Below are 16,596 nucleotides of genomic sequence, written 5' to 3' on the forward strand. Positions count from 1 at the left end.
TCTGATTCCTACCTCTATCATATGTCCCAGGGGATTCGGGAAGAGAAATGTGATGAGGTAGGAGAGAGCTATTCTTTGGCGGGTGGGCCCTGGGGAAATGGAGGGGGAAAGGAACTAACATTTATTGAGCTTCTACTTTGTAGCAGGCACTTTACACAGATTAGCTCGTTTAAGGCTGAGAACCAGGAAGAGTTGGGGGCTAAATTCTGGTGCTGCCACTTGCCAGCTGAGTGTGGCCTTGGGCAAGTTACTTAATGTTTCCCAGCTTTAGTTTCCTCCGCTGCTAAGTCGGAGGGATCATATCCACGTCACAGAGGTATGTGGATTAAATGCGGTAACTGCAGGGAGCTTTCGGTGGTACATCATGAGCACTCAGCAATGTGAGCTCCCATTATTAACAACCGGATGAAGTGGGTGTTACTAACCCAGATTTGCGGGGGGGGGGGGGGGGGGGGGCTGAGGCTCCTAGGGGCTAAGTCAAATGCCCGAGGGCGTGTGGTTAAGGAACAGGTGCTCTAACCCACCTCGAAGGGACCCCAGTTTCTCCGGATTATGAGTTTAGGCCTGGGTCTTAGAGACAGTGCCCACAGCCTCCAGGTAGAGTTGGTGGGCCCTCCTTGCTCGGGCTGCCAGGGCCCAGAAAGGGTTGCCCATGTGAGTCTTTGGGTACAAGGTCATGTCCGTGCACTATCTAGGAAACCAATTGGATTGCTCTAGGAGTGACCTACCAACCAGGAGCCCCGGCAGGGAGAGGCAGGGGAAGAGAAGCAAGCTGCAGACTGGGCAAGAAAATGCAGCTAAAGGGATGGCAGAGAATTGGGCCCAACGACAGCAGGCCAGGGGGCTGGTGACAGCAACCGATTAGGGGAGCACAGGTCTCAGAAACCGCCTGAGAGCGGGAAAGGGGCCTTTCTCAAAGCAAGACATGTCCAAGGATGGAGGTCACTGTGCGGGCCAATAGGTTCTCATTCTCTAAGAAAGGGCTTCTCTCCTCTTCAGAGAGAACAAGGGGACACCAGAAACCCTACGGTGGGGAGGGGTCTACTCCAGAGACAAAACTGCTCCCCACCCAGGGGTCCCCCATTTGGCCACCCCTCTCCCATTCCCACCCCCAGGAGCTGCTCCTTCCCCTCTCCAGACCCTCCCCTCCAAAGATCCAAACCCCAGCCCGCTTTCCAGGCCCCAGTCAGCCGCACCCCTCTGATGCAGCGTTCCCTCTGTACTCCCACACAGCTCACAGTTCTGATAACATTTATAGTCTAAATCACACAGTTTAGCACTTGGTTTTAAATACTGTCTCGTATTATTCCCTTGTTATTTCTTGGGAGTATAAGTTTTGCCTCCCCAACGGATCTGTAGATTTCCTTTCCAGCAAAGACTGGGACTTCTGGTTCTTAGTATTCTCCCAACCCCACACCCACACTAGGACAGTGCTCCAAAGGTATTTATTGGGTGGGGGGTTAGTGTGTGAGTACTAATTGACTGAATTAGCTTCAATGGCTGGAGAACCCCCTGACTACCTAGTGAAATGCAGAAATGAATAGCCAAAATCCTGGATTTTAAAAGGTCAGATCACGTGACCTCCTGCCCCAAACCATGCAAAGTGTCCATCTCACTCTGAGGAAAGACCAAACTCCTCACCCCAGTCCCAGGGCTTTCCGAGATCTGGCCCGGCCCTGCCTCTGAGCCCTTGCACCTCCTGTTCCCTCTGCTGGTGTGCCCTCACCACCTTGCAGCCACTTCATCTTTACTCATGTGTCAGTGAGGTCTTCCCGGACCACTCTGTATGAAATTACAAACTCCCCTCTTCCTCGCATATCCTCTCCTATCCCCCTTCCTTGCTTAATGTTTCTCTTTAGCACTTGCCACTTTCTAATTGACGGTCTCCTCTGACAACCAGGTATAAACTCCACGAGGGCAGAAATTTGTTTGCTGGTTGCTCACTTTTGTCTACACCCGCAGGCCAGGCACAGATCTTAAAAAGACACTTGCCAAGTGAAGAGATTCCAGTCCCACTCAGTGTCTGACACAGGTGAGACGTGGTTCTGCAGAGATGGGCAAGAGACAGGAAATTTCTGTAGCTTCCCCAGATGTGGGATTCCACCCTTCCACCCTGGGCCAACTCGGGGCAAGCACCTTCTGAAGTTCAGGGGCCTGGAGCTGCGTGAGCCCCCGCTCCCTCCATCCCATGGGGAGGTCTGTCCAGAAGTAGACGATGGAGGGGTGGGGGTTGAGGTGGAGTGTCAAGTCCCTGCCCTCCTCATGCAGGGCATGCCCACCAGCTGCCCCTCTGAGGTAGCTCCATTTCCTGGCATCAGCACCTCTGCCCTCCCCGGCCAACCAAAGACAGATGCTTTCATCACCCTCCTTTCAATGCTCCCTTTGAGAACACGTTATGAGGAACAGAACCTCTCCTGTCTGTCTTACCTCTTCCTTCCTTTTTTCTCCCCTGAGTGGATCAGGGAAGACATACCCACTTTACAGGGGAAACCAAGCTGGTTGCTTAACAATCACTGCTCCTCCTTCCATATCATACGTTTTTTAAAAATATGTTTTTATTGATTTTAGAGAGAGAGGGATGGAAACATCAATGATGAGAGAGAATCACTGATAGGCTGCCCCCTGCACACCCCCCTACTGGGGATGGATCCCGCAACCCTGGCATGTGCCCTGACCAGGAATCGAACCGTGCATGACCTTCTGGTTCATGGGTAGACGCTCAGCCACTGAGCCCCATCGGCCAGGCTTCCTCCATGTGGTTTCCCCCCGAAGGATCTGCCTTGTGAGTTTCTAAATGTAAAGGGCTGTATTGTTATTTCCAGGACCCATGAGGCTCCCTTGTTAGAGACTCCCACGGACAGCACCATTCCCAAACGGTCACCACGTAACCTGCTCAACCAGGGGCTGTGTCCATCCTCATATCTCCCAGAAGTCGTCCCTACACTGGTTCCACTATTGTGGCCATGGGGGCTGACTCTTAGGGTCCAGCTTCTCTGGGGCCACGGGCTCCGTGTGGCCCCCGAGACACTTAGCTGAGGCAGAAGGAAGCAATGTTGGCTCTCCAGGAGCTGTGAAGGACCCCAAAAGGGGACAGGCAGCCTCTGGCTTGGACAGGACATCTGGAGCTTCTTATTGTAGCAGACAGGGAGGAGAATGGGCTGGACGGCCCCAGAGCACCCTCCAGGTCCAAAGGGGTGGTTAAGGAGCAGGAGCCCTCGGATCAGAAAGGCTAAATACTCCATGGTTGTTGGTTTTTTTTCAAGCTTTATGTCTTTGAGCAAGTTACCTCTCTGAGTCTCAGTTTTCTTGAATTTAAATTAGAGATAATAAGAGGACCTACCTAATAGGGGTATTTCTCAGGATTTAATGGGATAATGTAGGTAAAGCACTTGGCACAGTGTGTGGCACACAGTAAATGCTCAATAAATGCTAGCTGCTATAATTAGTGCCATTACAATGTGAGAAGTGGAGGTTGAGAAATGGTTATTGCCCAAGGAACCCTCTGCCTGATCTTCATCTTGGAACTCATTTCAAGCCCATCAAATGCTGAGCAGCGGGCAAGGTGTGGGCCGAAGAAATGTACAGAGAGAAACGGAATTCTAAACCAAACCTGGTTCAACTCATCGCCTAACAGGCAGCTCCCTCAGCCCAGGGTGTCCACTGGTTTCCCAGGAAGTGCCAGAAGCCAGAGGACAAGGGCCCCGGCAGCTCTGGGTTTAAACGGAGACTGCTTGATGATGGCTTAGAACACTCAGGAAGCCATGGCCGTGCGACCAATCCCAGCAGGCATGCATCAGGTCCCCGCCCAACTGTTTTAGGCTGGAGAATGTAGGGATGGTCTGAGTGACTTGTCAGCCCCACTGGACATAACCAGACAGGACAGACAGCAGTGTGTGGAGCTGTTTCAGCAGCTCCAAGCACTGGAAACAGAGGCTGAGGTGGGACGTGTCCAAGGTGTTCCTGATATCTACAGGAGGCAACATACACAAGGCGGCGGCATCTCTTCACACGCTAGCCCTGTGCCCATATACCCTTGGCACCAGTGTCCCCAGGCCCACCACCTCTGCCTGGCTGACTCCGTTTCAAGCCCTGCCCCAAATACCATGTGCTTTGAGAACCACTCCCTAATCTGCACACAGAGATAGTCACCTCTTTGTCTGCTCATCCTGTATCACAGCACTTGTTTCGTTACTATAAGACTGACTTCCCGCTCTGGCCAGTGTGGCTCAGCGGGTTGGGCGTCCTCCTGTGCACGGTGCACTGAAAGGTTGCTGGGTGGATTCCAGGGTCGATTCACGGTCAGGGCACATGTCCAGGTTTTGGTTCGATCGCCGGTAGGGGACACGCAGGAGGCAACCAATTGATGTTTCGATCTCACATTGATGTTTCTCTCTCTCTCTCCCTTCCTTTGTCTCAAAAAATCAATAAAAAATCTTTAAAAAGAGGCTGACTCTCCCAACTGAATAATAATTACAGAATAATATACTTACGTAGTACTTACTCTGCCAGGCACTGTTCTCAGCTCAATACATGTATTAACTCATTTAATCCTTATAACAACTCTATGAGGTAGGAAACGGAGACACAGAGGTTAGATGACTTGCCCAATATCACCCAGCTATTAAGTGGTAAAGCCTGGATTTGAACCCCAGGTGTGCAGCTCCGGAATCTATATGCTTACTGTGAACTCCTGGAAGACAGGGACAACATCTGATTTGTCGCTTTGTCTCTAGCATCTAACACGGGTCTAAGCACACAGTAGATGGGCTGATTACATAAGCAAATGCCTGGTGACATGCTAGCCTCTGAGCTGTGGGAAGGAGAGACCAAGGCCCTCAAGGCAGTACATGGTGTGCGCGTCCTTCTTACGCACCCTCTCTTAGCAATCCCACCGCACACTGCTGTCTGTCCTGTCTGGTTATGTCTTTTCTTGTGTGCCTCCTGCCTTCTGATTTTTGTTTCTCAGTGTATCCTCCGCCTTTGTTCTCCTCCCCTACTGTTCCTGGCCACTCTCCCCCTTTCCTGCCCCATGCACCCTCCGTCCATCGTCCTTGCCCTTCTCTGTAGTCCTTGCAAGCTTGACAGCCACCCGCCCCCATTCTTTGCCTTGGAGCATTTATAGAGTCCAGGCTTGTCCAAGGAGGCTGAGGACCCCAGTGGCATTGCCTCATTAGATGGGCCATGGATGAAGCTCCTACCCCCTGACCCTCAGTGAAACAGCAATTTCCCATCTACTTGGGTGCAGGGTGTGGATTGGGGTTGCCTGCCTACAGCTATCACACATCTGTGCAGCACCAGAAAGACCAATGCTCACCCTACGTCCTCCTTCAGGGTCCCATCTCCTCCAGCAAGCCTTCCCTGATCACTCAAGAAAGCATTCGGCCAACCTTATACCTTCTCATATTCTAACTGAGGAGACAAGGCATGCTCCTGAAAAATCCAATTAAAATGTAATCTTCAGATAACTGTACCACTTACCAGATGTCACAGACATCCAGGGGCCAAATGAACAGACAATCAGTGATTTCAAAACGTAGACCTATGTGACCTGAGGCAAGTGGTTGATCCTCTCTGGTCCTTGATTTCCTCAGCTATACTAGTAAAGCAGGGGATGATAATCCAGACCTTAGAAGCTTGTCAAGAGGATTGAATGAGATAATTTTTGTAGAGCTCCTGACACACTGCTGCTTAGTAGGCACTCAATAATAAATTTGTGTCTTTCTCCCTCCTCTGTCTAAAGCATTGGACTTCTACTCAGCCCTCCCCGATAGACGGTTAAGATAGGAACTGGTCCACCCTTTTAGGTCAGAAATGCCTTAAGGACAGGATAGCCCTGGCTCTGTAAGCTTTGTGGTACCTGGTATCTTGTAAGGAGATGGGCCTGTCATGTTAGAAGTCACTCAGCATGATGATGACAATTCACTAGGACTGTTCATGCTCACGCCCCTCCCACCGAGCAGTGGATCTTTGAAAGAGCCTGGTGGGCACAGAATAATCACCAGGGAAGTCCAGACACAAGTTCATTCTGCCCTGAGACATGGGGGTTTGTTTAATTGCCGTATCCTCAGCTCCTAAAACAGTACTAGGCACACAGTAGGTGCTCAATAAATTGATGGGAGGAGTTTTGTTTAAAAAGCAATCGATTTTCTTTTTCCTTTCAAATAAAAAAGGGGGGATAGGAGAAGCAAGTGGCAGGATACAGGAGACATGTCAGGGACACGCAGCCGCCAGGCCCACCAGCCCTGGCTCTCTCCTACAAAGGGGATTGAGCAAAGCCAACAGCAAGTGTGTCCCCCCCATCAGAGTGTCTGGAGCACTGCGGTTTACAGAAGAAAAGGGGGGCAAAGGTGTTGACAGAGGCCTGGAAGGGAGGGAGGCAGAAGTCCGAGGGAGAAGGAGGAGGGTGAGAGAAGAGAGAGCGCTGTGGGGAGAAAGGGAGACTCTTGAGGAAAGCTCGTGAAGAGGGGAGGAGAAAGAGGAGGAGGAGGGAGGCACCGGGGGAAGGGGACTGGGGAAGGATTGTGCGAGGCACGGAGGAAACGCGTCTCAGTCTGGTGGAAATTGTCTTAGCAGACCTCTGGGTTCCCACTGACACTTGGTGTCTCCTTGGGGGTAGGCTGTACTGGGGGAGGGTGTGGATTTGGGGGTGCTCCTAAACATGATGTGTCTGCCAAACCCCAGGCAGGTTTCAATCCCTGGAGCACTGTGACCTTTAGTGCCAGAGGGACCCCCCCAGACAGGAAGGAGGAGACTCAGTGTGAGCCAGCCCAGGGGGAGGCAAAGGGCTAAAGCCTCAGACCCCTAGCTGTGCTCTCCGCTTTCCATCTTCTCCCCACAAGGGCACCTGGTCAGCCAGGAAAGTGGGTCAGGCACCCACATGTGACTTTTTCTGACAATAACAGGGCCCACAGGCAAGCAAGGGGGCCTCAGTGCCTTGTACACAGCCTTGCCCCTTCCCCCCGCCCTGCGCTTCTTGCTGGAGGGACCTTTAGGGAGCAGTGGGCAGTGGAAGTATCCTGGCCTTCTCATTCGGGAAGAGGACATTGGGCCAGAGCCTACCCCAGGCCGGCGGGAGGGGGGGAGCCTGCCTGTGCCTGGGTTCATGAGGAGATCCAGAGCTCCCAATGATGGTGACCAAGCAGGCAGGGAGCCATCACTATGGCCCTGATCCGGTGAGTCAGTTCTCTCTACCGTCCACCTCCTGGGCTCCAGCCCATCTCTGCCACGGAGGGAGCGCTGCGCCCTGTCCTCCCTCCGACCTGCCCGTCCATGAGAAGCCGCGCGGCGCCCACAGATGGGAGCTGCGGCAGCCAGAGAACAGAGCACAAAGCCCAGCTGACATTTTCCTCCCTGCTGTTTAATGGGGAGGAAAGCAAAGGGGAGCGCAGCAGCACCCCTCGGCCCTCGCCCAGGGTCCGGGTCTCCCGTACCTTCAGCGTCTCAGCTCAGCCCCCCCGTCACCGGCACCGGGGGCTCTTCGCTGGCTGGGCAGCCAGAGTCTGCGCCGCCCTCGGATGCAGGACAGACGGACCACCTGTGGCTGGCCAACCCCTCCTGCCTCCCGGGGGCTGCGGTGGGCCCAACGCGGTCTCCTCGGCGCCGCTTCCACTCCCAGCGCCCCAGGCTGAGCCCAGGGCGCCCATCCCCCACCCCGATGTCCCATCCAGACTGCGGGCGGACCCTGCCGGCCTGGGAGGAGCCTGGCTCAGGGTTCCAGATACTTCGGACAGACACCAAGGCCCCCTAGTCCCTCCGCACCGACACCCACCTGAGTTCCAAGGAAGGCAAGTCCCAGGGTCCTGGAGCGCTGCCACTCCTGCCCGCCCCTGTCACGCCCTCCCTAACCTCTCCGCCACCTTTCTGCTTCCCGACATCTGGCCCCTCTCTCCCCAGCAACAGTTTGAGGCGGGTCAGGCTCTTTGGGGTGGATACCGCCCAGGCGACCCCTCGCCCGCCGCGGGGGGTCTGGCCCGCGCAGTCGGCCACCTCCTTTACGCCCCAGCCCCTTCCCTCGGCGCCGCGGCCGCCCCTCCCCGAGTCACCAGCTTCCGCCACGGCCCCGCGGCCACGTCGGCGGCCCCAGCCCGCCCGGGGTCAGCCGGGGCCGCACACTCACCCCCGGCCGCCGTCAGGTCCCCGCGCCGCTCGGCTGCAGCCCGGGCCGGGCTGGGGAGGCTGGTCCGCGCCCTTTTTCCGTGTGCTGCCGCCAGGCCGGCCAGGCTCGTGGCGCCTTCCTGCCGCGGAGTTGTCCGGGGAGTGGTGCCGGGCAGAGTCGGGAGGGCGACGGAGGAACAACGATCCGCTCGCCCACGCCCCGCGCCCCGCGCCGCCCTGCGCGCTGATGGCCGGGGCTGCGGGCTCCTGCCGGGCGCTCCCTCCGCGCGCTCGGCCAAGTGCACCCCGCAGGCCTGGCGCCCGCGCCCTCCGCGCCTCTTGCGGCTCCGTTGCTCTCCTCACTCGCTTCTCTGCCGCTCTCCCAGCCTCCCTAGCCCACTCCGCTCGCCGCCTCCCCGTCTGCAAGCCACGCCGCCCGCTTCCATTCCCGCTGCCATTTTAACTCCTGAGTGGCCAGAGGGACCTTCTCCCCAACACACACCCACACGCTGGAGGGAGGAGTTGGGTGGGTCCCGATGCTCAAGCTTGAGTGTCTGGGGCCAATGGTGTTCTTGTGCCTTCAGTGCAAAGCTTGGCTGAAAGAAGTGGGTACGGGGCCTGAGTCTGAGCGAAGAAGGGGGCAGCTCTTAAGATCTCTCTCTTACCCCCTTGCAAAGGCCAATAGGTTCTACGCTTCGGAAGTTAACAGGGGACTAAGGAATTCAGTGGCTGGGTTAGAATTTGTTTAATGGACACAGGCACCTCTTATCCCAATGAATCGAGTGGAATACCCCTGAGCTCTCATGCCCTTAGGGCACTGCCCCCTGAGCAGGGCAGTCCTGGCGTCTTGGATCAACCCCCCTGACCCTTAGCAAACAATGCCATCTACTTGGGTATTAGGCAGGAACCAGCAAGCCCAACCAGGGGCTTTGCTTTGCGGGGTGCTCACCCTGCACACTGGGTGTTATGAGCACCGGGAAAGGGGAAGAAGAGCGCATGCGTGCTGACGGTGGGTGCTGGGCTGTTCCCGGGGGGCTTAGAAAGGCTGGGTCCCTGCCACGAATCTGCCTTGGGAGGGTGGGTCTCCTGCTGGAGCGCAGGCTGAAGGCCATGCTTTAGTGGGTCTGCCACCTGGACCACTCGGAATGGACACCACAGCTCAGCTCCCAGGCAGGCCACACAGCCGATGGGTCTTGACCAGAGCCTGCAGAACCAACAGCAGGGAGGTGGGTAGGGTAGAGTCCGAGATCTGGGGCGTCCTTTGAGGGGGGCCTCCAGGGTGTCTTCCGTCATCCAGAGCTTGAGCTCTGTGCCTCCTGCGGGGTGAGCTCTGGACAGACAAGGACGGCTCTCTGGCTCTGTCCTTTCCAAGGGCACAGCCAGTGGTGACTCCATGCCTGGAGGCTTTTATGAAGTTGCCTTGAAGGTCTGTGTGGTCTGTATGCACAGATGGGATCCTCACCTTCATGTATGCAATAAGCACACATTATGCTCCCATTGTACTTCTGAAGCCGCCCTATGCCGCCACCCTCCACCCTGCAGTGGGGTATAATAGAGGGACAAGTTGGAACTACATGAAACAAATTTTTAACATTTCAAGGCCACGGAAGTGCCAAAGAAGTACAGACAGAAAGAGCCATCATGGGCTAGGGTTATTCATAGAAGGTTTTATGGAGGAGTTAAAATTCAAGCTGAGTCCAGGTGGAGGGATAGGTTTTGAACTGGCGGAGAAAACACGGACCAGACCAGCAATGGCAGGAAAGCACAGTAGAATGGGTCACCTGGAAGGTAGGGGCAAGGGAGGGAATTTATAAGACTACTATTGGGTGCCAGGCCTTCTCACATCTCTCACTTAATCCTCTGAGTTGACTCCTACCCCACTGAACTGACAGGAGGATGAAGGTTCAAAGAGTTTAAAACCAACAGTCAGAATTTGAACTCTCTTTGAACCCACAGCGTCCTTGCCACAATATACCACTTTGGATATGCAGAGCGGAGCCGCTCACGAGGAGCCCGCATTGCCAGGCTGAGTTTAGCTCGCCTGTGCTCACATGCTTTGGGATGAAAGAGGCAGGAAAAGGGGAGGCTAGTGAGGAGGCTGTTACAGGAATGAGGGGGAGGGGAGCTCTGAGAATGGACAGCAATGGGACTTTGGGAGGGAGACCTGGTAGAGCTTTGACACTGACTAATTGAGTGAAAGGATTTAAAATTTGACTCCAAGCTTATGCGCGTGGATGGATATTTGGGTTCCTTGTCCATTCAGGGGAGCCACCACGGGGCCAGTGTCTCTATATACAGACCGATCGTGAAAAGGAGGAAATGTTACCACTCCTTTACCAGCTCAAGAGCCCGAGTTCTCAACTTCAATGCCCCTGCCTCCCAGCCCCTCCGCACAGCCTAGTGTATCTTAGCTCCCAAACAGTAAGTTTCTGGAGGGCAAAGACTGTCCCACACAGCATTAAGGCATGACTAGTAGGTGCTCAATACCTGATTGTTGAAGAATAAATGGGATAAAAGCAAGTAATATTTGCTAAGCGGCTGGTTCCTAAGTGGCAGACCCTGTAAGACACGTGCTGGGCAAGGGGTCGGGGAATTGCATTGGCCATGGGGAGAGAATGGGGAGACTGTCTCTTGAGCTGACTCCAAATCTCTTACAACCCAATGGGACACAGGAAAGAGCAAGAGTTTTGGAACCCTGCTTATCACTTCCTCTGTGTTGCTTCAGGAGAAGTGCTTAACTTCTCTGAGCTCCAGTGCCTTCCTACGTAGAAATATTAATTCAAGGAATAGCAGTTAATAATTGTTGAACATCTACTACATGTAAAGCATGATGCTAATCACAATTATGCGTGAACTCATGAAAAATTTCGCCAACTCCAGGACACTAGAGATAGGAGGGGGGAAAGGTTTACCATTTACATACAGAACAGAGCTGAAATCTGAACTCAGGGCTCTGCTGGTGGAGGCTAAGCACTGCACTACCCTGCAACACTCCCTAACGATGAGGGTAGCAATCAGGCTGTTGATTCATACTCACAGGATGGGTGTGGGATGTAACAGGGTACAAGTGTCTGGCAGTGAGCACCGTGTCTGGCACATGGCAGGTTCTTCTCTCTCAAATCATGCTGTCATCCTGAGCCAGATGCTTTCCCGGGGAAAGATGGGGACTCAATTCAGTCCTTTGGAAGCTCTTAGGTAATGACCCAGAGGATTTAGTGGCCCAGTTACCTACCTTTCTCCCTCCAAGTTTAATCTCTAGGGTTAGCCATGCATAACTTCCTGCCAGGGAGCCTGGATGCTGGGATTACACACCCTTACAAATGATCCTCGGCTCAGCTCCATTTGATTCTTTAATGTAGGGTCAGACGCTGGGCCAACAGGCATGCTGTTTGTGGGGTGCGGCTGTGGGGGCAGTGAGTGGAGGAGGGCTTCTGGAGCCTGGCACAGGAGCCAAGTCAGAGAAGGGAGGCTGGGGATGTGGTGCCACCTCCCTCAGTGGACCCTCTACTGCTGCATGCAGCCTCTGCCTGGTCCCCACCTCCGGAGGCCTTGGACGGGGCCTTTGGAGTCACTAAGAACTATTGCCGCCCCCCCTTCCCAGTGACCCATCTAAGTAGAGGATGGCCCTAGAGCAGTGGTCCTGAGGCTTAAGCATCCTTAGAGTCAGTGTACAGATGCAGATCCACCAGCTACCCCAGAATCAGACTCTGCAGTTCTTGAAATCTGCACGCTGGCCAACTCTCCAGGAGCTTCCGATTCAGGAGCCTGGAGGAGCCCTGCTTTGGGAACACGCTGGCCTGCGATGCCCATCGCTCTCTGACCTCTCTCTGTCTGGGTTCAGTGACAGCAGAGCCTGGACTCCCGCTATTGGGGAGAGAACACGGGATCCCTGCCAGAGGCAGGTTCATGGTGAAGTTGATGAAGCTTAAGCTTTAGGGTGGCTCACTTGTGGAGCTCAGGGGAGGATTGGCTATGAGGTCTGGGAGTCATAGAGTGTTCTATCTGGGGGAGGGGAGGCTAGTTTGCAAACAGGAAGCATTGCTGGTAAACTGGACGAAGAGATGTCACAAGAAAGGGATGTGAATTTCCAAGACTGGTGTAACTTGGGATTTTTGCAGTTCTGAAGAAACATTACCATTAGACCTAATTTTGTATTTGTTCTTTTGCTTCAGAGGGCCCCCCCAAACCTGGAGCTTGCCCTGGCCTCTGCCCTCAGGGGGCTCCCAGCGTCCGCAGACAGCCTTGGGTCACAGAGAAACCAGCCAGGCAGGAGGACACTGCAGATGGCGGCGGCGGCGGGGAGTCCTCGCGTTCCTGGAAAAGACACTGCAGGTGAAAAGGATGGAAGCTGAGCTTTTTTTTTTTGGCCCAGAAACAATGTGATAACGGAAACTGCATTCCTCACCAAGATCCCGGTGCCCAGATTTTTATAGGAATAAGTACAAACACCATAAACACCATATTTATTCAACTGTGACTGATACACCTGTACTCTGTATTTGTTAAATTGAACATGAGTATATAAAACAGCTAAACCGGGCAATATGGTAACCAAATCCCACGCTGTTTGATTTAATGTATTCAAAAGATTCCTGGGAGAATATTTTGGGGAGTGGGTGGAGGGAGCCACGGAGAGGGCTGGAGACACCCACTTCCCTCCATAGGAAACCTGTATGGGCAAGAGGGAGACTCCCAGGGTTGGAGCTGGGGGACAAAGAGTCTTGTGTCCCGTGGCACATCTGAGAACAAATTGAGCCAGGCAGCATCACGTGGGGGTCCAAATGGCCGACTCTGAAGTGCTTGTCTCTGAAGTCAAGGGCTGCCTACACACGGGAATGGGCCATTGGAGAGGCCTTGGAGGGCATGGCGTTGGATTAGGATGATCTGGGGTGGCTCTCTGAAGGAGGAAAGCTGTGAGAAGATTCTTTGAAGGCAAGAGAGGCGAATGGCTAGGCTTCCTGAGAGGCCAGTCCCAGGGACCCTCGGGGACCTTTTCAGTTGACTTCTGAGCCACCTCACAGTCCGCCAAGAAGCCTTTGTCCCTAAGTGCTCAACACTGACCGTCCATCCATTTCAATGTTCTTCACACTGCAGGTGGAGACCTGTTAGTGGGTTACAATAAGAGCTTTTTTAGAAAATGAACTAGAATAGGATAGAACATCATACTTTTGTTCCCGTTTCATGTAAACATATGGTGCTGTTCAGTATATTTCTCACTATGGGTCTCCAATCCAACCTTGGCTATTTATTCCAAAAGCCTGCAAATAAGAGACACAAGGGCTATCTCACATGCTGAAAGGGAAGTATTTCACCAAATCCGGCCTTTCTACTTGGCACGACTTCTGCCGATGGTCTTCTTTTCCAATCAGAGTCTGTTCCTTTCTGAACATTTCATTTCAGAGATGGTTCACAGGGCAAAGAGCCGGGTTCCCCGCATCCTAACCCCATCCTTTCTCTCTGTTCCGTCTCTGACCCCTACGTTTTCCTTCTTATTTTCTCTTAAAGGAGGAAGTCTTTGTGGTCTTACTTCCAATATTTGAATGAATTCCAACAGAGACCTTAGAGCTCTCAGGGCTCTCCAAAGATCGCTCCTAAGTTTCCCAGCAGCCACCTGGATCTAGTTTTGCTTTCTAAACCTGTGCAGAAGGATCACCTGGGGAACTGACTAAACTACGGTTCCCTGGACCCCACCCAGTAGGTCTGAAGTGAGTCCCTCGAACTGCATTGCTGAGCAGCTCCCCACGGGATTCTGAGGACCACACTGGGAGGATTATGAATCATGGAGAAGATTGAGCTCCTTCCAGGAGGCTTTCCTGGTTGCCTCCTGGCTCTGGTCACTTCCCTGTTTCCCTTCTGCCTTGGTTTAGGCCACTTTAAATATATTTTTATTGATTTCAGAGGTGCAGGGAGATGAAGAAGAGAGAGAGAAATATCAATGATGAGAAAAATCATTGATTGGCTGCCTCCTGCTAACAATCTCTCCCCCCCAGCCCCCTCCCCGCCACCACCGCCTCTGGGGATGGAGTCCACAACCAGGGCATATGCCCTGACCAGTAACTGAACCCTGACCTGGTTCATACAACGCTCAATCACTGAGCCACACCAGCCTGGCTTAGGCCACTTTTTATGTATTTGCCATCATTTGCACATTGAAAAGTTACTCTCTGAATCCCATCTTTCTATTTAAATTTTAAACTCCCACAAGGAACTGCATGATTCATTACTATTCCCCCCGAGTGTCCGGCAGAGGACCCTGCTCATGGCCACCTTCCCATAGCTCTTTGTGCATAGGACAGAGTCCTCCCATACACCCGCGCCCCCCCACCCCCCCGCCGCCCCCTCCTGGCTTCCATCCCCAGGTGGGAGACTTCGGCCCAGGAGTGCTAAGGGACGGGGTGAGTGTCTGAGTTGTTCCCTGGATCGAACAGCATTATTGACTGGGTGATTTGGCTGTCTGACTTTCTCCTTTCCATCTAACCTCCAAGGTTTAGGGAGAAGTGAATTGGTAAAGACGAATGAGTCCAGATGACCCCGTGGGGTTGCAGCTTCATCAAAGGCTCTTATATTCTTTCCGTCTAGAAGCACATGGAGCAGCAGAGGCAGAGCGCTGAGCAGCACGGCCAGAACTAGTGAGCCAGCTAGCCCAAAGCAGCCTGAAGCAAGCACTCCAGGCCCTGAACGCCGACACCTCGGCCTTAGAATGGACAGGGGGAGAGGGCTGAGGAAGCCCTGGGCACAGCCCTGTCCCTGGACTAAACACTTCCTCAGGCGGAGGTCGGTTTGGTCATGCCATTCTCTTGCCCTGAGCAGCTGTCCCACATAAGCAATTTGGGTTAAAAAATATATATATTTTTTCTTTCTGCACATACTAGTTTATTGAAGAATCTGATTCACTGAGATACAAATATGAAATGGCTTTAGTCTTTTTTTCAATCACTGCCTTTAACTGTGTTGGATCTCCATTTTCAAATCTTTAATGATGTGCAGAAGAGATCCCATAGATTTCTGATCACGTTCACATATGAAACACTCCAGTTTAGTCTTACCCACTTATCCCACTTGAAATCCTCAACCTCATACCCTTTCTGCAACCTCATCCAGCCTGACCCCGGCTAAGGGGGCCTGGGAGTGGGGGTGACTTCTGGTCTATTCTTTTGCTTCTCCCCCTCCTCCCTCCTCTAGGTCTCTGTCTCTCCTCCCATGCACTGGAGTAGAGACAATACTGGATTCTCTGTGCCTTTGAGGTCCTCTCGGGGTGGACATCATCTGTCCTTTGATGCTATTGAGTTGGCAGGCACCTTTCTTGAGGAACATGAGTGAGTTCTTCCTGAGACCGATGAAAAGCTCCGAGTTGACCTCTTCTGACCCACCTTCCTAGTGGTTCACACCCTCTCCTCTTGCTGAAGCAATGAGGGTAAAATGGACACTGAGCCCTGATTCTGTGCTGGGAGCCCTCAGTGAGTTGTCTCACTTAGTCCGTAGGAGGTTCACAGTGGCTGGTCTCCCGCCAGGAGAGGCCCAAACTGGACTCAGTACCATGTCCTCTGGTCAAAGTCCTCTGGGTTGTTGTTTTTTCTTTTTTTCCCTCTAAACTCCCCTGGCTCCTCATGGAAAAGAGACCCCACAACCCATGAGAGTCAGTAGTCAAAGGGATTAAACTCTCATGTCAGAAAGCTCACCCTTATGTCTTCTCCTTCCCGCTCCTCCTGCCGGGAATCACATCTGTTCCTGTTTGAACCTCAGCGGAGGTGAAGAACAGCCTGTCACTGGGCACCGTCTCTGCCTGGGGTACCCAGGGCCTTCGGTCCATGAAGCCTTTTCTGTCTTCTTCAGGTGCTACGAACCCATCTCCTTTGCTGGGGGGTTCTTTTCTGGAAAAAGAAAAATTATAAGGAGAGGAAGGAGAAAGGCAAGGGAAGAGGAGGGCTGAGGAGATAAATTAGCACCACTCTCCCTGAGCTGAGGGAGACTGATCTGCCTGAAGGCAGAACGTGAGGGGTGAAACCCCAAATGCTGGGCTCCTTGCAGGCCAGGATGCTGGGCAGAGAGTCCAGGAGCTCGGGCCACTTCTGTGTGCTTCTGCATAAATGGCTAATGGCCCACCTCCCTCCACAGACCACAGACGCCTGCCTCTGGAAGGGAAGATGGGTGACATGGCCTCCGGAATGCCTCAGTCCCAGGTGAATGGAATTTGCTGACTCCAGAAGGGAGAACGAACAGCTGAGGACAGGGGTCAGATCCCAGCCCACTCCTTCTCTGTCCCCCTGCCATTCAGAGCTGATCTCCCCATACACTGAGGAGGGCGGCGGGAGTGGATGACTAATGCATGTCATTTTCAAGATGCTCTCTCTGCACAGGAAAAGTACATTCAGATCCAGGTTTTAATTGTGTGTGATTTTAGCTGAGATGGCGTTAATTTATTTCCTTTGCTACTTCAGCGCTTCTTCCTCTTTCATCACCGTGAAATTATCTGGAATGTATCTTTTTTTCTTAAGGACAAAG

At 53.3% G+C, this 16,596-nt stretch overlaps 1 protein-coding gene across 3 annotated transcripts in view; it reads right to left on the bottom strand.

The window, feature by feature from the left end:
- Positions 1–8,551, bottom strand: part of LRRN2 (leucine rich repeat neuronal 2) — a 62,014-nt gene extending 53,463 nt beyond the window's left edge. For 2 of the 3 annotated variants that reach the window (XM_080647300.1, XM_080647298.1), the window contains exon 1: positions 8,117–8,551. The gene's annotated coding sequence lies outside the window, so the exon portion shown is untranslated. Of the gene's footprint in view, positions 1–7,430; positions 7,533–8,116 lie in introns of those variants that run through there. The other variant, XM_080647299.1, reaches the window with a different exon arrangement.
- Between the last annotated feature and the right edge of the window lie 8,045 nt (positions 8,552–16,596).

The sequence above is a fragment of the Plecotus auritus genome, assembly GCF_963455305.1.
Source record: "Plecotus auritus genome assembly, chromosome: 12".
Classification (NCBI taxonomy): domain Eukaryota; kingdom Metazoa; phylum Chordata; class Mammalia; order Chiroptera; family Vespertilionidae; genus Plecotus; species Plecotus auritus.